General features: G+C 43.1%; 1 protein-coding gene across 3 annotated transcripts in view; it reads left to right on the top strand.

Annotated features, from left to right (window-relative positions):
* LPAR2 (lysophosphatidic acid receptor 2) overlaps positions 1-23,381 on the top strand; it is a 53,917-nt gene that overhangs the window by 3,013 nt on the left and 27,523 nt on the right. The window contains exon 1 of one of the 3 annotated variants that reach the window (XM_020779315.3): positions 18,508-18,576. The exons of the other annotated variants lie outside the window; for them this stretch is intronic. The gene's annotated coding sequence lies outside the window, so the exon portion shown is untranslated. Of the gene's footprint in view, positions 1-18,507; positions 18,577-23,381 lie in introns of those variants that run through there. 3 annotated transcript variants of the gene reach the window in all.

Genomic DNA, 23,381 nt, shown 5'->3' with positions numbered 1-23,381 from the left:
AATGAAGATTGCAAAGGAGGCCTTCCAAAGTGTATATGTTGCCACATCTTAATTAGTAAGATGAAGAACCCTTTGGATTTTCCATCAAACACCAAAATATCTGCTGTGTATTTTTATGCATGGCTGCAAGTTAATTCCTTGGCATGTGCCACTCAACCTGGTGCCTTCCAGATGTATTGAGAGAGTACTCCTGCTATCCATGGATCATGGTTGGGGAATGTATCACCAGGATGGAGTGGGCTGCCATATGCTTTTATTGGGGGTCCTAAAATATCACTAGACAAGACAAGAGTGTTCTCTGAAAAATGCTTTGAACAGATCCCTGAGTTCCAGTAAAGAGGAATCCGTGGGGAAGGGCCAGTTGTAGAGCAATGGAGGAACATCTCTTTTTCCTGCCTGAAACCCCAGGGAGAGGCAGCCAACCAGTGTTGAGAATACTGAGTTAGATGGACCAATGACTCCATAGAAGAAACCTTCTTATGTTCCTATCCATAAAATATCACCAAGAGTAGATATTAACTGATTCACAGCAAAGGCTCCACATGGCCATGTGTCCATAGGGCCACTGTTTTTACAGATAAAATGGCTGAAGGAGAGTACAGTTGCCCAAGCTTCATTTTGATTCAAAGATCATGATATGTGGATAGGGTACATCAGACGAAGGCCTTCAAAAATTGTCAAATCGATGGACCCAGTGATGTTGGCATGTCCTTGGGTCGCAAGTCCAAATCAGAGTCTTTGGCACCATGCATCAAGTCTGAGTCCCTATTAAAAGCAACCTTTTTCCCCCCAGAAAAAAGGGAGAAGGTGGGTCCTTGTCGTGAGTCGAGTATGAATCACTGGGGGGAAAAAGCCCCAGTTGAGTCCAAGTTGATTTGCTAGTACAACGAGTCCCGAACTAGAGTCCCTGTCCCTGAATGAACCCTTCTAAGGAAGGGATAGACAGACCGGCCTCCCACAGACTGTACTCACCAAGTCTTATGTTTAATAGTTCCTGTCTTTCTACCCCATTCCTAGGCTTGAAACTGCTTGTCCAGCCGATAGTATTCTGATCCAGTGTAACATGGTCACATATTCTTGCATGCCAGCTGTCGACAAATAAATACCGTTCTGTATCCGCTGTTAAGCGTTGCCAAACACGAATCTCATTCGAGGGCAGATTTCCTGAACCAAATCCCTATTGCTCATGCTCTGGACTACTATTTAGATCAGGCTTGTCCAACCTGCGGCCTGAGGGCCGCATGCGGCCCAGGTCAGCTCGTAATGCGGCCCAATGCAATTTTTTATTTTTAAAGAAATTCCAAAGTTTCGAGTTACACTGCCAGAGCTTGCGGCCAGAATGTGGCCGGGGCATGTCACAACAGTAGAGGGGCAGAGAGGGAAGGAAGGAAGGAGTGGGAGGGGAGGGGACAGGGGCGCTGCATGACTGCATTGTGCCATCCCCATCAATAGGTGGACCTCCTGGCCCCATAAAGCCGCCGGAGTCAAGCTGGCAGCCTCTGCTGTCTGAGATCGCAGCTGCCGGTAAGCGCACTTGGAACGGGGCTGCGGAGGATGGCTAAGGCTGCCCCCCCATATGGCCCAAACCAAATGTATGTGCGGCCCAAACCAAATTTTCATCTTCTAATGTGGCCCAGGGAAGGTGAAAGGTTGGACACCCCTGATTTAGATCATCCTTGACAACTGGCTATTCTAATTGGTTCTGGTGGAGGCCTTAGTGGAGAATTTTCATAGGGTGCCAGATCAGACAAGTGGAGACCCTTCTCCATTGCTACCCATCCTCCTCTTCATTGACATCTGAGGCACTTCCAAGAAACGGCAGGGCTACAGGGACGTTTATTTGAAAGGAACATTTCTCGGGGCATATTGCTTTCTAATTGAGCTCTTCATAGTAAACTGGCAAGGCAAAAAAAGTCTCTTGCCTATTTCAAGATGACACCTCAGCCCAGCTGCTCATTATTTGAAATATTTCTGTAGAGCACTTTCCCCCCCTTGCGTACCCCTCCCCCATGCCATTAGGATTCAGAGTGGAGCACAGTCGACTCCGAAGGCCTGTCCTCTTAACCCCTCATCCATCAGGCCAGCCCAGAACTAAGTGTCCTTGGGTTTGAATACTAGAAGGCAGCTTCTTTGTTCCTCCTATCGGATCAGCTGGACTGTTTTGTTTTGTAGCAGAGTCTTGTTTGTGGTCACCTCCACCCTTGGCGTGAAGCTCCAAGGTCATTCTTTGCCTGATTGCAAAAACAAGGCCAGAGACGCTCCTAAAAACATCAGGGAAGGTTTTACCTCTCGGCACCCAAGGGTCATTGCTCCCTCGCATTTCAAAAAGAACTGGATGAACCATCCTAACTCTTGTCTTCTCCCAACTGAAGATTTTTGGTTAGGCCGCCCGTCTGCTTCAGCCTTTCCAAGCCCTTGGGTGCAACACAGGAAACAGGACTGCCCTTTGATATGGAGGGAAATAAAGCCTTGCCCTGCTCTCACCTCTGGTTAAACATGTTCTGCAGGATTTTGAGAAGTAATCTGGCCCCCACCCCTATCTTGCAAACCTGTTTACCAGGAGGAGCAGAGAGGAGATGGGTAAATACCACAAGCCGTCACTGAAACTATCTGTACCTCTTGCATACAGAAGAAAAGGGCACAGGGACCCATCTCAAGCCAGAAATGCCCTCCCAAGGGGAGAAGAGGATAGCAGTGCACAGACTTCTCTGGGGAAAACCAAGATGGATTCTAGTTTGGGTCCCAATGCCTCTATTGGAGTGTCTGTATCCGAAATCCTGTTCTCTGCTTCCTAGCTTGCCTTGGGGCCCGGTCTCTGGCCCTTTGGCCCTCTGAAGATGCTTTGTTGCCTGAGGAACCGACAGGCTGGTGCCCTCTCCCATTCCCCAGGAGCCAGCCGGACTGGCTCTTGAATCTTATTTCACATTCGCAGTATGACCGGCTCTTCCACTACCCAACAGGCAAAGTCAGGTGGTATAGGATGGTCGGGCCGGCACTGCAACACTCAGAGTTTTCTCACCTCCAACCTGGGGTGGTGGTGGTGGTGGTGGAGCTGGCCTATTTCATTCATTCATTCATTCATTCATTCATTCATTCATTCATTCATTCATTCATTCATTCATTCATTCATTCATTCATTCATTCAAAATATTTTTACCCCACATTTCTTCTTAAAAAGGACCCGAGGCGGCTTACATCATTAAAAGCACAAGACAGTATTAAAAGCCCAAACAGCCAATTATGTAGATATTTTTAAATGAATTAAATAAACATATGTGTCAGGGAAAGACATGACTAAAAATTTTAAAAGCAACAAAAACACAAACCCTCTCCTTTGAAAACCTCTCTTGGGCAGCCAGTCACGAAGGAGGAGTCTGCCTAAAGAAGAAGGCCTCATGGCTCAGGACGAATAGCTGCGGGTGTGTGCCAGCAAAATGGCTGTCCAACGAGGCCTTAGAAATAGCAGAGAGGAGAAGGGAAGCAAAATGCAAGGGAGATAGGGAAAGTTACAGAAAGTTGAATGCAGACTTCCAAAGAATAGCAAGGAGAGACAAGAGGGCCTTCTTAAATGAACAATGCAAAGAAATAGAGGAAAATAACAGAAAAGGAAAAACCAGAGATCTGTTCAGGAAAATTGGAGATATTAGAGGAACATTTCGCGCAAAGATGGACATGATAAAGGACAAAAATGGGAGGGACCTAACAGAAGCAGAAGACATCAAGAAGAGGTGGCAAGAATACACAGAGGAATTATATCAGAAAGATGTGGATATCCCGGACAACCCAGACAATGTAGTTGCTGACCTTGAGCCAGACATCCTGGAGAGTGAAGTCAAGTGGGCCTTAGAAAGCCTGGCTAACAACAAGGCCAGTGGAGGTGATGGCATTCCAGTTGAACTATTTAAAATCTTGAAAGATTATGCTGTTAAGGTGCTACATTCAATATGCCAGCAAGTTTGGAAAACCCAACAGTGGCCAGAGGATTGGAAAAGATCAGTCTATATCCCAATCCCAAAGAAAGGCAGTGCCAAAGAATGCTCCAACTACCGCACAATTGCACTCATTTCACACGCTAGCAAGGTTATGCTCAAAATCCTGCAAGGTAGGCTTCAGCAGTATGTGGACCGAGAACTCCCAGAAGTACAAGCTGGATTCCGAAGAGGCAGAGGAACTCGAGACCAAATTGCTAACTTGCGCTGGATTATGGAGAAAGCCAGAGAGTTCCAGAAAAATATCTACTTCTGCTTCATTGACTATGCAAAAGCCTTTGACTGTGTGGACCACAACAAACTATGGCAAGTTCTTAAAGAAATGGGAGTGCCTGACCACCTTATCTATCTACTGAGAAACCTATATGTGGGACAGGAAGCAACAGTTAGAACTGGATATGGAACAACTGATTGGTTCAAAATTGGGAAAGGAGTATGACAAGGCTGTATATTGTCCCCCAGCTTATTCAACTTATATGCAGAATACATCATGCGGAAGGCTGGACTGGAGGAATCCCAAACCGGAATTAAGATTGCCGGAAGAAATATCAACAACCTTCGATATGCAGATGACACCACTCTGATGGCAGAAAGTGAGGAGGAACTAAAGAACCTTGTAATGAGGGTGAAAGAGGAGAGTGCAAAAAACGGTCTTAAACTCAACATCAAAAAAACTAAGATCATGGCCACTGGTCCCATCTCATCCTGGCAAATAGAAGGGGAAGATATGGAGGCAGTGACAGATTTTACCTTCTTGGGCTCCATAATCACTGCAGATGGAGACAGCAGCCACGAAATTAAAAGACGCCTGCTTCTTGGGAGGAAAGTGATGACAAACCTTGACAGCATCTTAAAAAGCAGAGATATCACCTTGCCAACAAAAGTCCGAATAGTCAAAGCTATGGTTTTTCCTGTCGTGATGTATGGAAGTGAGAGCTGGACCATAAAGAAAGCAGACCACTGAAGAATTAATGCCTTTGAATTGTGGTCCTGGAGGAGGCTCTTGAGAGTCCCCTGGACTGCAAGGAGAACAAACCTATCAATTCTAAAGGAAATCAACCCTGAGTGCTCACTGGAAGGACAGATCCTGAAGCTGAGGCTCCAGTACTTTGGCCATCTCATGAGAAGAAAAGACTCCCTGGAAAAGACCCTGATGTTGGGAAAGTGTGAAGGCAAGAGGAGAAGGGGATGGCAGAGGATGAGATGGCTGAACAGTGTCTGCGAAGCAACCAACATGAATTTGACACAACTCCGGGAGGCAGTGGAAGATAGGAGGGCCTGGCGTGCTCTGGTCCATGGGGTCACGAAGAGTCGGACACGACTAAACGACTAAACGACGTGTGCCTGCGCACGTGTGTGTTGGGGGGGGGTGTTGCCTTTGAGTAACTGCTCCCTGAGGTGCTTGCCTCACTGTGCCTCATAGAAGGGCTGGCCCTGATATTTTTGTTGGTACATTTAATCCCTGTTTGAAGGGCCACTGTGGGTAGAAGAGAGCAGTGGAGGACCCAAGATCCTGCTTTAGATTTCTGCAAAGAACACTCTAGGAGCACAGTATAACTAAACTGAGACTTACTGTATTTTGGGCACATTGCGAGAAGACAAGACTCTCTCGAAAATCTGAAAACAGTAGAAAAAGAGGAGGGCTGAACATAGGATGGGTTGACGTATTGAAGGAAGCCACTGGCTTGTTTACAAGATGTAAGCAGGGCTATCAATGATAGGACTTTTTGGAGTTCACTAATTTGTAGGGTTGCCGTAAGTCACAAGTAACCTGACAGTACATAATGACAACGAACAATGCTGTTCAAGGCCTCTTAAAGACTATTAGTTGAGTAATTATCTGTCTTTTACTCACTCTGCTGATTAGATTTAAATGTATTTACATATCAGGATAGCACAGTTTTTTAAAAGATATTCTCACAGGACTGTAAGTGGACGGGCACTTTCATAAAGTGAACCTCCTCCTTGTTACAAAGAAAACATTCCCCCTCATTTCCCTGATGGAAGAAAAATGGTCTCAGAAGAAAACGAGTGTGTGTTTAACCCACCGCCCTGCAAATTAAAACTGACTGGCTGTGATTAATCAACTAAGCATTACCTGATTAAACCCCTAATTAAACCGATCAAAGCCCCAAGGTAAGCTTTGTAAGATCTGGGCTCTCTGCAAATTAAGAAACAAAAGAAACCCTGCCACAGTGTCAAAAGGGTGTCAGATAAGATTAAAATGTACTACATTGAGGGGGAAATGAACAAAGGGATTCTGCAAAACTTTAAGATGGTAGGCTGGTTTGCCTAAGTGTGTCTTCAGTGACTGTGGGAAAAAATACATCATTTAGTAGTATTGTTTTTTTCTATGAGCATGGATGAGTTGATGAAGGACAGATCAGGAAATGGTCACTTCTGAGAAAGATGGTGTTTGGGTTTTTTAAAGCATAGTGTGCATCGGGTAGTTATTCCAGGGGATTCAGTGCCTTTTGTATGTGAGGGTCATAGTTACCCAGTGGTGGTTGGACATCCAGATGTTTAGAGATAATGGCATTTTTGACCCGCAGTTTATGCCAGAACAGTGTTCGGTCTTATGTCTGATGTTCTAGTGGACAAATGCATTTTCTCTCATTGTTAATGTTTCCACTATCGATATAAGCACTGTATGATCTATGATTGTGCTTTTTACTTCCCCTCTTGATAGAATACAGTCCAATGCCATTCTGTAATTGATACTGAACATCTTTAACCTCTCAGTAAATGAGGAGTAAAAAAAATCTGCTTGATGTAACCTAGTTCTGAGTTGGATATCTGAGCTCAGAGTCTGCCTACCCCCCCCCGCTATGTTCTGTAACAGCCATCATTTGCATAGTAAGATATTTCTGTCTTACATACAAACCTGTGCATAAATCATCGTCAAAACAAAATTATCATGCAAATAATAGTTATACTTGGCATTTGTATCAGGGAAGGGAAATGGAGGTAGCCCTCCAGATACTTGTGGATTACAACACCTATCGTTCCTTAGCAGTAGCTGCCTAGGGTAGATGGACTATATGGGTGTTTGGTGGGCCAGATATTTTTCCCACCCCATTCCAGTGATTTCATAGGAGATAAGAGATTTGAAAAGGAAACTGCAGGCTTCCCACTGCCATACTTTATACTGTATTGGATAAATTGTTTTTCCCCCCTCCCCAGCGGGTTACATACATACAGCATTTGGCATTTCAGAAAGACTGGTGGATAATTACCACACGCTGGCCATCATGTCCACATGTCATGATAAACCAGAATTCTTGAGAATTCTGATTCATTGTGAAAAAGCAAGCACGCTGATGCACGCTGCCAAACGGATCTGACTAAGACCTTCAAGCTAGGGATGGAGGTTGCTAAACAGCTCTCTATCTGTGCTTTGTTCCGTGTGATGTCTGAATCAGAAACTCTGGCTTGTTGCGTTGAGCCAGGCCAGAAGGAGAACTTTTCATCCAGCCTCTACCTTTAACAATGGCTTGATGGCAGGAGTTATCAGGTGACAGCAGGCAGATAAGCATTTACCACCACCCAATAATTGCTGCACATTAAGTAGCTGTTTGGAAAGATGGTCATTCTGGGGGCAGGGGGAGCTTGTCAGGTCCACATTTTTGACCAGGATTGGGGTCTTTCTTCTTCCTTGCAGTTTCTTTTATTCATTGTGCTGCTGATTGGCCTTAGCAGGATGCATTTAAAGAGCTGTATTCCTTTTCATGGACAATGTCATCGAAGCGACCAACATGAATTTGACCCAACTCTGGGAGGCAGTGGAAGACAGGAGGGCCTGGCATGCTCTGGTCCATGGGGTCACAAAGAGTGGACAGGACTTAACAACTAAACAACAAAATTCCTTTTCAGGAAGACTTTGAACCAACTGTTTTTCTGCATTGCTTTTTCCATGCTGTTTGTTTGCAGAAGGAGGAGGTTGGCTTGACGGAGGAGTACAGGGTGTAGCAAGTAGAATGTCTTAAGCCATAGTGGAGGAGGCAGGCGAAGGGAGGCGCCATGCAACCTCTTTAGCTTTGCAGCGGCTGGTTGGGTGAAGCTGGAGCGTAGCTGGTAAACTGTATGAATCATGGTCTCCCTGTGTTTCCCCCCCCCCCCCCAAGATAACCTGTTGGGCTGATGAACTAATTACAAGATGTTTTGCTTGTGGGTAGGCTTATATCACGGTAATGACCACAGCCTGCACACTGAAGCTCCTGGACTGATGGCGATTGGGAGCCTCACTGGCTGAGCTGACTGGTGGGAAGTGTAGTCCAATGCACCAATTGGGCACTGAGTTGGGGAAGATGAGACTAGGGGCCTTTTGCTTCAGAGGCTGCAATTTCAATCAGCCACTCCCCCTTTGGATTTATCAAACTGGAATTAGGTGTTGCCACAGCTGTTAATCCATCTGCCTATCCACTTTGGGATAGGCAGAATGGATTAAATTTAACTCTTTTATTGTCTCTTTGGCCTATTTAATTTCAGTCCTGCCTGTTGCACTGCAAACAAGCCGAGCAAACAGTAGTTCACCCAAACACTAGTTCTCTCTCCTGTATTCTCCCCCTCCTGATCTCCTTTGCTGTAAAAATAAATTGAGAGCCCACATTGTATTAGATTTGCAGCACGTATACATGCCAGTTCCTAACAAGAGGGGATATTGGGGTTCAGCCCAGAGGCAGGGAATTGTGTCTTCACACTTGTTTCTGGACAGTAACTTCCTTTCCATTGACTATGGGTGGCTAGGACTGTTGGGGAATTATAGGCCAAAAACATCTGGAGAGCCATACCTTCTGAAGAAAAGTGGAGTCAGAAACAAAGATTATATTCTGGGAAAAGGAGCCTATCCCTGAGCAATCCTCACAGTGATGAAAGAAATCACTCATTTTCCTGAACTGGCTGCACAGGTCCTTCTCAAACACCTGGAACAAACACCACGATGAAAGCCGTCTTCTAATTGGGTGTGTGAGGCTCAGGACGTCTCTGTCCTTGAACAAAGAGCTTCCTAAATAAATCCAATAGGACTTGATTGCATATCCAGTCCTTATGTCCAAGACAAATCAGGACAGGATTTAGGCCCCATGTCTGCTCTGGGCAAGTATCGAGGTCCCCCTTAAACATCGGGAGAACCAGTGCATGCCATGCAATAAGGGAAGAACGTGGTATAATAAAATCTTTCTGGTCAGTTTGCTCTTAAGAGAGAGAGATCTTCCCTACTTGATTGGGTTCAGAAGTTGGTAAAGGTGAACTTATCAGAAGGAGCTGGCAGCAAGTAGTGCAACAAAGAGAATCTTGAGTAGATGTCAGCAACCAGCAGCTGGTGGGCAAATTCAGAATTCAGCCTTGAAAGGGGATACTAGCTAGCTGCAGAGCTCAGTGGCGTAGGTATCTGGCTGCAGAGCTAGGGGCTGGGAGTTCAGTTCTCTACTGTGCATCTCAAAAGAGCCAGCCTGTCTGGCCCTGGGCAACCTGCACAGTTCCCAAGCACCCCCAGAAAAAGAAAATGGGGAATTACTTCTGTGTATTCTCTATCTGGAAAGGGTCACCATTCGCTTGATGGAACATAATCGTCGTTGTTGTTGTTGGGATACTATCTGGTCTTCCAGTTACTAATCTGGAGAAGTGTGTGTGTGTGTGTGTGTGTGTGTGTGTGTGTGTGTGTGTGTTGTACTCCTTCCCAGAGTAGCTGATCATTAAGTCTAGTTGCTAACAAGGGAATGTCTCCAGAGAAATATGTTCAGAATTCAATGCTTGACTGTGTGCATGCATAGGTAATTGATAATTTGCTGTCATGTTGTTTCTGACTTAAGGTGATCCTTTCCAGGGGTTCCCTAGATATAGAGTGCTGAGATGTGGTTCACTGTTCCTTTCTTCCAGAGGCACTCTGAGACTATATAGCTTGCCCAAGGCTACACAGACTGTGAGGCACACTGAGGATCAAAGTTCAGGTTTCGCAGCTAGATACTCCAACTCACTGATCCATCCAACCATTCCATATGTGCATACATCATAATAATAATGTATGCTGTCAAGTCAGGTCTGACTTATGGCAAACCTTTTAAGTTTTCTTGGTAGAGAGTACTCAGGTTTACTATTCCCTTCTCCTGGGTGTGCCCTGGGATTGTGTAGCTTGCCCAAGGCCACACAGGCCGGGTCTTCTCCTGGGATGCACAGTGAAGAATTGAACCCCCAACCTCTGGCTCTGCTCACTGAGCTGTCCAGCCAGCCAGCCAGCCAGCCAGCTCTCTCTCTCTCTCTCTCTCTCTCTCTCTCTGTATGTATGTATGTGTGTGTGTATAATTGATTTGATATTCAAGTGATTCACAAATATGTGCATGTATGAACTGGTGTTCTCATGTATCCAAAGATTGTAAAAGTTACTTTTGTGCTACAGTGCTCAGAATCTCTTGGCTAGTGTTACTCAGAGTTGGGAAAACTACAGTCGGGGTCAAAATTCACAAAAATTCCCCAGTTAGTGTGGTTACTGCTGTGCTGGTTAGTGGATTCTTGAAGTTCTTGTAACTTTTCAGGTTCTGGGTACAGTGGACCCTCGACTTACAGACGGCTCGACTTACAGACTTTTCGAGTTACAGACTTCTCTGGCCACAAAATTTAGGTTCAACATGCAGCCGGAAAATTGACATACAGACCAGAAAAAACCCAAAATGGAACAAAAATAGAATAAAAACCGCTGGTTATGGGATTAATCGGTTTTCAATGCATTGTAGGTCAATGGAGATTCGACCTACAGACTTTTCGACTTGCAGCCACCATTCCAATACGGATTAATTCCTTAAGTAGAGGGTCCACTGTATTCAAGGGGTGAGACTGCAAGAGGTAATAGCGGAAGTAATCTACTGAAAACACAGCTTAAGTATATTCTAGCTCCTTTCAAACTTGAATGATAACCTTGCGCTACCAGTAAACGTTGTCAACCCCTTTGGCAGGAAAATCACGACGAGGCCTCCGTCTTCCTCATTAAAGAACAAACTGAACTGATAGTTTCCTTCTACTGAATATAATAAGGAAACAAATCTGAACTTCCTGGGTTCTCTTCCTCCTTCTTGCTGATGAGTCGGCCAGGAAAAAGTTGAATGCAGTTTTCTAGCTAAACTTACCACACACCCTGATTTCTTAGTATCTGAAGTATTTTATAATTGTTGCTGGGTGGGGCTGACAGGTCCAAACATGGGTGTACTTGGTGACCCGGCCACCGTGACATAAGAATCCAGCAGTAAGACAGATCCTTGATATTAGCTCAAGATAGTTTAGCCGCTGGCCCAAGTTAGCCTTATGGTAGGGACAGATATCTCTTTAATTGAAAGGTATGCTGTCAGTTTTGAATCAGCTTGCACGTGGCATACACAGGTCCATGCTTCATGGAGCAAACATGCGTACTGAGTAGCCAGCCAGCATTTCTCTGCAGCACATGTATAGATGGCAGATAATATAGGCCTCTGTCTGTGCATCAGGGATGGGGATTCGAATCACGGGAGTCGCTGTCAAGTTGGACTTAAGTCACACTGGTGGCTCAACTCCGATTTGATTCGGGGTTTTTTCTCCCAATGATGTGGACTCAGCTTGTGACCTGAAACCCGCCCCTCCCCCTTTTTTTCTGAGGATAAAAGCTTGTTTGTAATACAGACTCAGACCTGAGACCAAAGACTCAGACTTGGGAGCAAAGATTTGCCAACATCCCTGCTGCACATAGAAGAATCTAGACGGGGCCGCAGTTCCAAGATGTGAGTGTTTAAGGATGCCAGTATCCATTGTCCACACAGAACTGCTGGTGCACAAACAAAAAAAGTTACCAAACATTTTTCTATGTAGGTCTGCTCACATTCATGCTAGTATCTAACCATACACATTTAGGATTAGATGGCCAGATTCAGAAGTGGGGCTGATGGAACGAACAGAGTTTCTTTACCCTTAAGAAGTATGCAGAACATTTGAAAATCCCCTCCCCCTGTTTTTAATGGCACAGGAGCACTTTCCTTTAATTAAATCGTGAACCACCCACGGAGTGCTTTAAACACTATAGGTTAATATGTAAGCAGCACACTTTGCTTCTGCCTTTATATGCAAATTGACCTCATGTTGATTTTAATAGGAGTGTTTCCTCATTACTGACAGGTTCTTGTGACAATTCAGCTACTGTTTTCCCCGATTGCTACATCTCCGTAAAAAGCATAATAATAATAATTTGAAAAGTCTGGGACATCTTGTACAGAGCTAAATAAAGTGTTCATGCAGATGTACATAGGTTTATCCTCATTATGATTGTTTTTCTTATTCATGATAGAAGGAGCTGAACCTGTTGAATTTCGTTCATAGATTAAAAAGCCCAAGAGCATCTCTCAGGAAAGAAGGTGGCAAAATGATGTCACTGCCACCAGTTACACACTGTTGAAATATCGGCTTTCTTTATAAATGATTAAGAAAAATTGACCTACTTGGAAATTTTGCAGGGTGATTGAAGTATATTATGAGACAATTAGCCCATATCTAGTCATCTAGTAGATTCTCATAGTTTAAAAAAATCCTCATCATTTTGTGCACACTACTTAGCTGGAATTGATTCACAACAATGCAGGGTGGAAACTGCCAGTAGGAGAAGGAAGGACAATGCACACAAACCCTCTTTTTCACCCTGTGGGGTTGCCAAGTTTTGAACCAGTTGCTGTAGCTTTAATAGTACAAAATGTGAACACTGGTTCTTGATAGTGCTATGCTGCAGAAGGCACTACCTGTCTAATCAACAGGAGGCTTGAAAGAGCTTCCAGGGGGGAAACAGAAAGAAGACCTGGCTGTCATATCTCCACTCCTGCTCTTAGAAAAAAATGTACAAAGGAGGGGAAGAAAATTCAAAGAAATCTAACTCACTCAGTTCTCCTTTCTTCTGCTGAGAATGGGTAGCGTAGGTTCCTCTTAAGGATCATTTGGATTAAAAAGTGGCTGTAAGGTTTGTAAGTTATTTCCCGTCCATGGGTCAGAGCACTGGGTTAAAAAAACAAACTTTGCCACATCACTCACTCCCCCACCAGAATGACTTCCTTGAACACCTACAGAAGCCCCACTTCTCTGACCAGGATATATGGCTACTATGACATCACTAGGAAGTGAACCAACTGCAGCCTTTTTTTTCTTGCCAAGGGAGATAGTATTCATTACATTCCGTGCCTAGCAACCTGTTGGCATTCAGGATTTAGGAGCAAATGGCTGTTTTAAGCAGCCATCTGGGCCTTTCTGTTTGTTTCCATTCTTATTGACCTAGCAGCCTGACCACAAAGTGTGTGGCGAAGGCTATATGGTTGAACAAGGACTCAGGAGAACTGGGTTCAAATGTCCACTCAGATGTGAAAGTCGTTGGGTGACTCTGGACCAGTCATCTTTTCTAGCCGAATCTATCTACAGTAACAGGGTTGTTGTGAGGATATAATAGGGAAGAGGAGACATATGTCTGTTGCCTTTGGTTCATTAGTCGAAAAGTGCATCATAAACTGAATGAATGAATGAATAAAAGGGCAACTTAGTATGGTAAGGCAGTTAAGAGTTCAGGGTGTGAATTTGAACGGCAACCCCCAAGGATGGAAAACCTTTAGGTGTCTAGATGTTTTGGGTCCTGTTTCCATTACCCTCATTCAGCATTTCGAGTTTTAAGAGATTGTGGGAGTTATAGTCCAGAACATTTGGAAAGCCAGGAGTGGATCTGGATCAGCAGTGGAAAACCTTTGGCCTTCCAACAGTTTTTTCCTACAGCTCCCAGAACCCCTTGTTAGTGTATGGGGCCAGCGATCAAGGACTGGGGAAACCTGATCTAAAACAACTGTAGAGGTAAAGGTTCATTTAAGGCTGTTAGCAGAACTGTGTCAGTGGGAGTGATGTGTCAGTCCCCTGAGGCTGATCACTCTTCAACATCCAAGAAAGATCCTCAACAGTAGGAGCAAGAGGAGTCGTACTTCCCCTGGGCCTGCTTGATAGTAGTTTATGCTGCTGCTTCTGTGCTGAGGCAGTTATACGGCCCAGTGCGTTGAATTTATAGCATGCTCCAAAAGCTAAAGGAAATGGTGGCATCGAAAGATTGAAATGAAGATTCCTGGGGGAATGGTCTGATGGAGGTTAGCTTGGGTGCTAGTCTTGACCATAAACTTTCTAAACAAGTGGTTTTAGGGAAGCCACTCCTGCAACTTGGCCAAGTACCGGGCAGATTAAGCATCCATTTCAATAAGCCAATTTCAAGAGATGTGGAAGGGCAAGTCATTTTTTATTTTATTTTATTCTTATGTCTTCACTTTTAATGAATGGTGCTTGTGGGTTTTTTGTGTTGGTGCAGAATTCCTTTGTGTGAATATAGAGAGAACAGAAAATGAAAAAGAACCACACTGTTGGAATGGAACTTGTACTTCTCTACAATGTAATAGCTGCAAACTGTTTGGAAAAAAAAATACCCACCTTCTTTTTAAAAATGATTCTGCTCATATCGTCAGCAACATGCAGCTAGACCAACATTTTGCAAAGGAAGCATTGCTCGATATAGAGATGAATGTGAAAGCAGAAGCTTTTTCTGTGAAAGGTGCTCTAGCTGGAAAATGTTGGCACTCATTTATTTACTAAACAATTTATTATTTACTTAAAATAGCTTTAGCCCGACTTTCTCCTAAAAAAGGTCACAACGCAGCTTACATTACCGAAAATGTATAGATTATTTTAAAAGACAGTATTGAAAGCTATAAATAGTAAGTTGTTTGTATTTTAAGACCCCAGGGGACCGGACCCTTGTTACGTCCAGCTATGCGGGGGTATTCCTATCCACGTCAGAGTGGATGTGAGCAGTTTTGCCTGCAAAGTGTCATGCAAATTCTTCACAGCAAGCTACAGTGTGGTTTGCATTGTCTTCAGCGAGCCAGCATGCAGTAGGCCCTTGACCACTTGAAAGATCTTTGCTGGGTGACTGTGTGCACACAAAGGTGGCAGAGAAGAATGATTTCTTCATCACTGCCATGGAATAGGCCTTCCAATGGGCCCTAGCCCATGTTCAGTTAGATTCACTCTGGTTTTCGGTCATAATTCCTCTCGTCTCCATCCCACTGGTTTCATCATTACTAGCTTCCTGGTAAACCATGGAGCCATTTTGTGAAGGGGGATACTTATGGAACAATCATTTCAAAAGCCTTGGCCATTTCCCCATCCCAGAGGTCAATGCATGGCTTTAACAGGATTGCCTGCTGAGGTGACAGGAAACTTCCCAAGAACTGTCAGGAAACCATTTGGATCCATTAGCTTTCTGGGGCAGACCATCTTAGTTGGTCCCCCACCCATGCAGGGGCTCTGAATTCCAGTGAGTCTAAGCCATGACAACAGAACTCCAGAGAGTTCCCCCAGACCTAGATCATCAACATCTACCGCACCACAGAAAACCACGTCTAAAGTGTGCCCTGCAGCATGGGTCGGTGCAGATGCCACCTGAGACGGACCCATTGTCCTGAGCCACTCCTGACAAAGCTGGCTCAGCAAGGATGTTGACATCCCTTAGTGCAACAAGCCTAGAGTGAGATTAACACCTCCAGTCTCATCCTGTCAAACCTCTGTAATGCAAGCCAGGTCAATACACTCATGCAGGCTTATGTCCTGGATGGCTGCTGTTTTTTCATTTCCCAACTTGGTATTTAGCAGCAGCACTATCAACCCCGGGAAGCCTGCCACTGACGCTATCTTAAATTATTATTTTCCTTAAATGAACATATATTTGCATTTTTTCCTTTTCTGCTCTGGCCAGAGAGAGGGAGTGGTTATGTCCATCAGTAGCCAACTGGAGTCAGGCCCTTATAGAGACTTGATATTTTAAAGTTAGTATTTGTTTAACTGCAGAATATCTCCCTTGACACCTGGCTATCCCCAGTCAGTTCCCTCACGAGCTCCTGATGAACTAATTAGAAAGGCAAACCACATTATATAATTAATGGAATGATTTAGTCAGCTGTTTCCTTGTTAGACATGTTGCAGCACATATTTTGCCATCATGGTTTTGATTTCACTTGAAGAGCTAGAGAGGAGAAAAATATAAAAAGTTTTTCAGGTCTGTCTGTATAATGCTTTAAAACTGGGGAAGTGAAGAGATGGCAGGGATCCTTATAAAACGAGCAGAATAACAGGACACGTTCTATTGTTTCTTTGAAACAGGCCAGGGTAAAAATTATCCAATAGCTAGCAACATCTAATTATAAAGATAGTCTTGCTGTGATTCCTGGCTTCCGAATAGTGAACGCTCTTTGGTGTGTCAAGTTGGGAGGCTATAATCCAGATCCGTTGCCTAATAATCTATTTAGGTTTTGAGAGTTCAAGATGTAACTGATAATACTTAGGACAACAGTTTTTCCTCCACAGCTTTGGACCAGGCTGAGGAATTGTTGTCTATTAAAAATCAAAGATGCTAAATCAAAAGGATTAATATTTAACTTGAGCTGGAGACTGATTATTTGAAGACAAACATACTCTGGTTTCTCTTCATATAAACTTGTCGCCTCCAAGAAGAGCGAGGCACAGTGAACACTTCTTTCCCTATCTTGTTTTTTATTGATTTTATTTTATATGTTTATTTTATTTATATTATTAAAGTGCCGCCTTTCTCCCCACAGGGGACCTAAGGCTACTCACAGCAGTTAAAGCCATAGAATAATAACAAGTTAAAATACTGTGTGACATGCCATCAAGTTGCCTCGAACTCATGGAGACCCTATGAATCGCCAAAATATCCTGTCCTCATCTGCCCTGCTCAGGTCTTGTAGAATGCTGTGGGGTTTTTTTTTTTTAGAGAGTCAGACCATCTCATATTTGGTCTTCCTCTTTACCTGTTATCTCCCACCCAGCATTATTGTCTTTTCCAGAGAATCTTGTCTTCTCATGATGTGCCCAAAGTAGGACGGTCTCGGCTTCAATATTTTTGCCTCCAGAGATAGTTAAGGTTTGAATTTATTTAGGATACACTTGTTTATCTTTCTGTCAGTCTAGGGTTTCTGCAAAGCTCTTCACCAGCACTGTATTTCAAATGAATCAAATTTTTCCCTGTCAGTTTCTTTACTGTCCAGCTTTCACACCCATACATGGTGATTGGAAATACAAGAGTGTGGATGGTCTTGGTCTCCAGTGACACATCCCTACATTTGATGATATTTTATAGTTCCTTCATTGTTACCCTTCCTAGTCTCAGTCTTCTGATTTCTTGGTTGCAGTCTCCATTTGGATTGATGATTGAACCAAGATATACAAACTCTCTGACTATTTCAGCTTATTTGTTGTGGATGTCAACGTTTTGTAGTTCTTCTGTAGTAATGATTTTTGTCTTCTTAACATTCAACTGCTGTCCTGCTTTGGCACTTTCTTCTTTCCCTTTCCCTAAAAGGCCTTGCAAAGCATTGCTTTTTTTCTGCCAGTAAGGTGGTGTCATCTGCATATCTTATATTACTGATGATTTTTCCACCAATTTTCACTCCTCTATCTGAATCCAGTCCGATATGATACGATCTGCGTGCATATTGAAGGGATAAGGGAATAAAATGCACCCTTGTCTGACATTTTTGCCTATAGAAAACCATTTTGTCTCTCCATATTTTGTTCCAACAGTAGCTTCATGTCCACAAAGCACACTGCACATCAGGACAATCAAACTACATTATATACAATTAAAACATTGTTCAAGATTATATCTTTATTATTACCTAACTATTAGAAACTGACTTGATAGGTCAGTAAGTAGTACTACCCGGCTATGGAGTTTGATTCCTTGTAGGAAAAAAGCTAGTCTAGGTAGTCTTAGGCAAATTATATGGTCTCAAACCACACCCAGAAGAAGGATATGATGAATTACTTCTGAGTACTATAGCTAGAAATCTCCAGGAAGGATTGCCGTCAGTCCAAAGTGACTTGACAGCATAGAAAAATTATTATTAAAATATGATGTAACCAGGTTTGGTTTGAGTGGAGGACACAGGTTTGTGTAATTTATTCCAAGAGTCTCTCTTATTAAATATGTGCATTGTTTTGCAAAAGCTAGGGGCTGTACTCCATTCCTCCCTGACACAACCAGCAACCATCAGCATAACCAGGGTTTAGCGTACAGAGGCAGCTGTGCCATTACTCAGATTGAATCAGTTACCTCAGGCAGCAGATGTTGGGTGGTGGTATGACCGGAGAGAGGGACGGTCCCTGTGGTTAATTCTGTTGGAGGAGAATTTCTCTCCGTTGGAGGAGAAAGTGGAGCCCTTCGCCTGTGGCTCTGCCCAGGCTGAAGAAAGTCAACAGTGGAGAAAAAAAGTCAACCTTTTCAATCTCTCAGATTATTTGTCCTGTGAAATTAGTTGCTAATCTACTGTAGTGCCTTTAAGGAGTCTGAGCCTTAAAAGAAAGCAGGTGAAACTTTTTTTACAGCTGTTGAGACAAAAAAAAGGACCACCTGCTAATCACACTAAGCCTTGAAGGCATGGATACAATGGCCGATTGCAAAACTGCCAACCTTCCACTCAAAGGAGTTTGATAATTGGATGCAATACAGAGGAAAAGTTGCCTGTTATCACTGAAGGAGTTTTAGGAGGTATAGTTTGTCTGCGCTGACAATATTATGACATATCTTTCCCATTCAGAACAACGAATATACAAAACAGAAGTCTTTCCTCCATCATTCCAGGATGGGGTGGAAGCTGCTGTTTCCCCAGTCAGTCTGATGAAGATGGTCCTGGGTTGCCTGTTTCACAGGCCTTTGCCAGCATTTTCTTTCACGGAAGATGCTAGAACATCCTCTTTTGTTGCCCTCGATGCATTTGGAATATGTTGTAAAGACGTCATTTCTGTCTGTGGAAGTAATTAACTGGCCTTTAGCCACAAAGATTCAATTATTTGTCCTATTACGATTGTTTGGCCTGAGACCTTAGTGCTCTCTAGATGGCCTTGGTTACTGTAATTATAATAACAAGATCTGTACAACTCCTTTTCAGTATGTGTGTCCCATGGGTAAGTTAAGATGCTGCTGCTTCATCATCTACTAATCTGTAGAGATACCACCTATATTTCGGACCACTTCTTATTCTATGTCACTTTTACCTTTTTTAGGAAGATTTTTTGGCATCTCTTTCACAATTATATTTAACTAGTAGAGATGGTGTTCTTGAGCTTTCAGACACCTGTCAGCATTCTTATTATACATTCCTCTGAGGCATCTCCTGGGGACCTGTTTTTAAATGTTCAGTCTCAGCTCTGGAATATGGTAAGAATGCGTCTAAGCCTGTGCAGAATGCATTTTGTCCACACTGGGAACATAGTCAGTGCTGGCCAAAAGGTATGATTTCTTTGCAAGCTTTAACCAAAAATGTCTTCCTTGGAAATTAACTGACATTCATTTCATTAGAATTTATGAAATGTTACAACAAAGATAAGGGAGTTTCTCATGTAAAAGTAGAGATGAGATACCCATTGTATAAGGGCCGCTCTGAAGATTACAACAATGCAGTGTGTGAGGCACTCCTAACACTCATGTGCAATGTGAGTGTTCAGATATTATACTGTATGAAAAAAAAGCCTCTTATTTTGCTACATGTGTGATGGTATAAAGGAAGAATGCAGGTGTTCAGGGCTCTAATGCAGGTCTGTATTCTCTGTACATACAGTACTGGGTTGGGTCATTCAGGGTTTGCAAAGGAGAGCTGTGTTTTCCTTCCTCACAGGAGTTCCAAACAAGCATTGCACACAGAATATCTTCTCCCCGAATAGCCACTGAGCGACTTGATTACTGTTTTGTAATTCTAGGTCACATAAAAAAAATGTGACAGAACATTAGAAAAGTGGAAAGAGCTATTTATTCTGTGCTGCGCTAGGCAAACTAGAAGTGCCCCCACACTCCCCCCTCCATTGTTGAATGCCAAGCATCATAATCATAGCACATGTATTGCACAATGAGCATGTATCTTCAGATATCAAGCCCTGAGGGTTAAGTAAAGTTTACACTCTTGTAACACTGTTTGTTTGTGACCTAAATGGTCGTCAGCTGACTAGGACACTGTTATGCTCCGTATTAATTAATCTGCACCTAAATACTACATCCAGAGTTTGGAATATGATTCCTCCATCAATTTCCAATTCATCCATAAATGGATGCTATTGATATGGTGGATCTTGGAAATACAGGCAATAGCCCTAACATCAGGATGGGGACTGTGTGGCTTTCTGGATGTCCTTTGGGTGCAACGGCTATTGTTCCTCTTCTCAGGCTGTGTTGGCTTGGGCTGTCCAGAGCTGCCCTCCAGCGATATCTGAAGAGGCATGTATGTGTCCCAGTACAGCTGTATTTATGCTGAAATGGTGAGAAAGGCATTCTGGGAATTGGAAAGTATCCCAGAAAATATTCCTTTGTAATTATGTTTGCCCGGAAAATAGTGTAAATGATGTTAAAATGCCAGTTAGGGAAGACAGATGTGCATCGGAAATACCAGTAAGGAGTATTGATTAATGAAATTAAAATGGAATATTTTGTGTTGATATGTAGTCACACTTGCTATTTTAGCATTAAACATATGTTTGAGAGGCTCCACTGAACCTCCAGATCCCAGGGATCGGCACCCCTACTCCCTCTTTAATTGAAATTTCCATGACATTTCCTTGGATAATTAAGCACAAAGAAAATATTTGTAAAGCAGATTTGGAAAGATTCTTACCTGGTTTATTTCCTTAAGATGTTTTGTTCATTATTAGGACTGTTTTTGTAAAAAAAATTCTTTGTGTGACTCAAAATGCTCAAATTCAAGAACTAGGAGGTTAATGACTGCAGTCCATAAATAGGTTTAGCCAGAGTTTTTCAGTTTAAGCCAGCTGATTCCTGGGAGGCTGAATCAGTTCAGATCAAAGTGTTCATGTTATATTGTTGGTACATGGATAGTTAATTCCTGTAAAATAAATAATAGTATAGGTGAAAGGTAAAGGTTCCTCTTGACATTTAGTCCAGCCATGTGCGACTCTAGGGCGTGGTGTTCATGCCTGTCTCCAAGCCATAGAGCCAGCGTTTGTCCGTAGACAGTTTCCGTGGCCACGTGGCCAGCATTAGACACGAAACACCGTTACCTTCCAACATGGTGGTACCTATTTATCTACTTGCATTTACATGCTTTTGAATGGCTAGGTTGGCAGGAGCTAGGACAAGCGACTGGAGCTTACTCTGTTGCATGGATTCAATTTTACGACTGCTGGTCTTCTGACCTTGCAGCACAGAGGCTTCTGCGGTTTAACCCGCAGCGCCACCACGTCCCTAAATAATAGTACAGTCAACCCTCAACTTACAAACGGCTCGAGTTACAAACATTTCGACTTACAAACCACTCTGATAGAAAAATTTTGACTCGACTTGCACACTTAGATTCGAGTTACAAACCAAAAAAAAACGTGTTTGAGGTGGGGAAAGCATGAAGTTTGAACTTTCAGTTAACCATTGGCCAGTGAAGAGGGTGCTTATCTGCTTCCTCGCTCTTCCCAGTGTTTTGAGAGTGGATTTGGAGACAGTCTTCAGACTGCCTGGTACTGCCTGGTACTGCTGGTATTGCCTGGTACAGTGCGGTACGGACTGTATTTTTATTTTTTGGCGCTTTTTTAATTTTTGAGTTTTGGATTTTTAAAAGGTGTTCCCTCCCTCCTTTGCTGCCCCCCCCTTTCCCCAAAAGGTGCTTGTATTGGCTTGTCTTGATTTAAAAGGTGCTTTTCAAGGTGATCTGTTGTCTGAAAGGTGCTTGGTTTTTCCCAGAAGGTACTTGTCTTGGCTGAAAATGTGCTTTTCAGGATGTTCTGTTGAAAAGGTGTCTGTTCCCTCCTTCTCTCCCTCATTTCTTTCCTTTTTTTTAACCTAAGTCATCTTAGGTTAAAAGGAAAGAAAGAAATTCTGGCCCTAGCGGTAGGAATGGATTAACCGGCTCTGCCTTAGTTCCTATGGGAAATGCCCCTCAACCTAAGAACCAAAAACAGCCGGAACAGATTAATTGGTTTTCAGTGCATTCCTATGGGAAATGCTGATTCGACTTACAAACTTTTTGACTTACAAACTGCCTTCCAATACGGATTAAGTTTGTAAGTCGAGACCACACTGTATAGTTTTTTTTAAAAAAACAAACATTAAAGCAGTTGCAAAATAGTTTATTCTCTGCAAAAGGTGTCAGCATAACACCTTGTAAAGCATAACTCTGTAAATTTTGGAATGGTCAGTTTAATTCAAAAGTTGTTTTGTTCCTTTGGATTTCACCTGATATGCTTGCAAACCCAACTTACTGCTGGAAGAGTCTGAAAAATGTCATTCAGTCAACTCTGCTGTAATATCTTGGCTTCTAATAATCTGTGGGATCAAGTGGGCCTCTTCTGTGTACGTGCGTAAACCAGTTTTTCAAATGTTTTATGAGCCTGCTTGTGTCTCTTCATTATCAGCACTACATGATGAAAAACAAAAGGCAGCTCTAATACCTCTAAAACTAATCTTGTAAATTTCCTTTGTTTTATCCGCACTGATACCATTACCAGACATTGTCATGATCTTCTGGCTCAGGCCTTCTTGGTAGGAGCCCATGTGAGTAGAGATGCATAAGGAACCCACAATGAACCATTCATTGCTTTTGTAGATGGCGTTGTCCTAGAGGTACATATGTGCGGCTAAAAACCACACACACCTTTTTCCACCTCTAAAACCGCTAACTGTGATTAACATGAGCAAGTGCTGTATTTTCCCATGTATTGCACTAAGGGATAACTGGCATGGGTGTATGTGTGCCATAGTTGACACTAATGACTTTCCTTGCAAATCTGATTTTGTGCTTTCTCTTAGTTGACACTGCATCCAGAACTTACCTTGGTATTCATACCCCTAATTCCATACACATTGATACATATATTAGCTATTATTAGTACAGGGCAGCAAGTTTTGCCAGTATCTTGTGCAAAAATGAAATGTTGGCTGGATGAGATGCTACGGCATGCTATAAAGGCCACGCTCATAGGGATAAGAGTGTCTGGTTTGAGGTTGACCCAATATGCATTCTTCTCTTTTCTCATTCAGTTCTGCGTTTGCTGTTTTACTGTGGTGCTGTCATTCCTAGTGTCTTATGTTGTCAACAGATAGGATACGGTGTGCCCCTTCCCTTCTTCTATTCAGAGCCTCAGCAACCCATATGATGCTTTTGATGATCATGCAGGAAGCTGGGGGCAGTGATTCTGGGAGTGACCCCCTATTTTTTTATTTATTGAAAACATTTAAATAACATATCATCCCATGCTGTGCAATTAGCAACGTGAAGCGCGCCTGTTTTGCACTAAGCAAGACATTGCAGCATGTCGTGTATTGTTTCTTGCACCAGTGTGATTGTGGTCTACAAAATA

The sequence above is a fragment of the Pogona vitticeps genome, chromosome 2, assembly GCF_051106095.1.
Source record: "Pogona vitticeps strain Pit_001003342236 chromosome 2, PviZW2.1, whole genome shotgun sequence".
In the NCBI taxonomy this organism is placed as follows: domain Eukaryota; kingdom Metazoa; phylum Chordata; class Lepidosauria; order Squamata; family Agamidae; genus Pogona; species Pogona vitticeps.
Note: the sequence above shows the minus strand (reverse complement) of the source record. Positions and strands in the feature narration are given on the sequence as shown.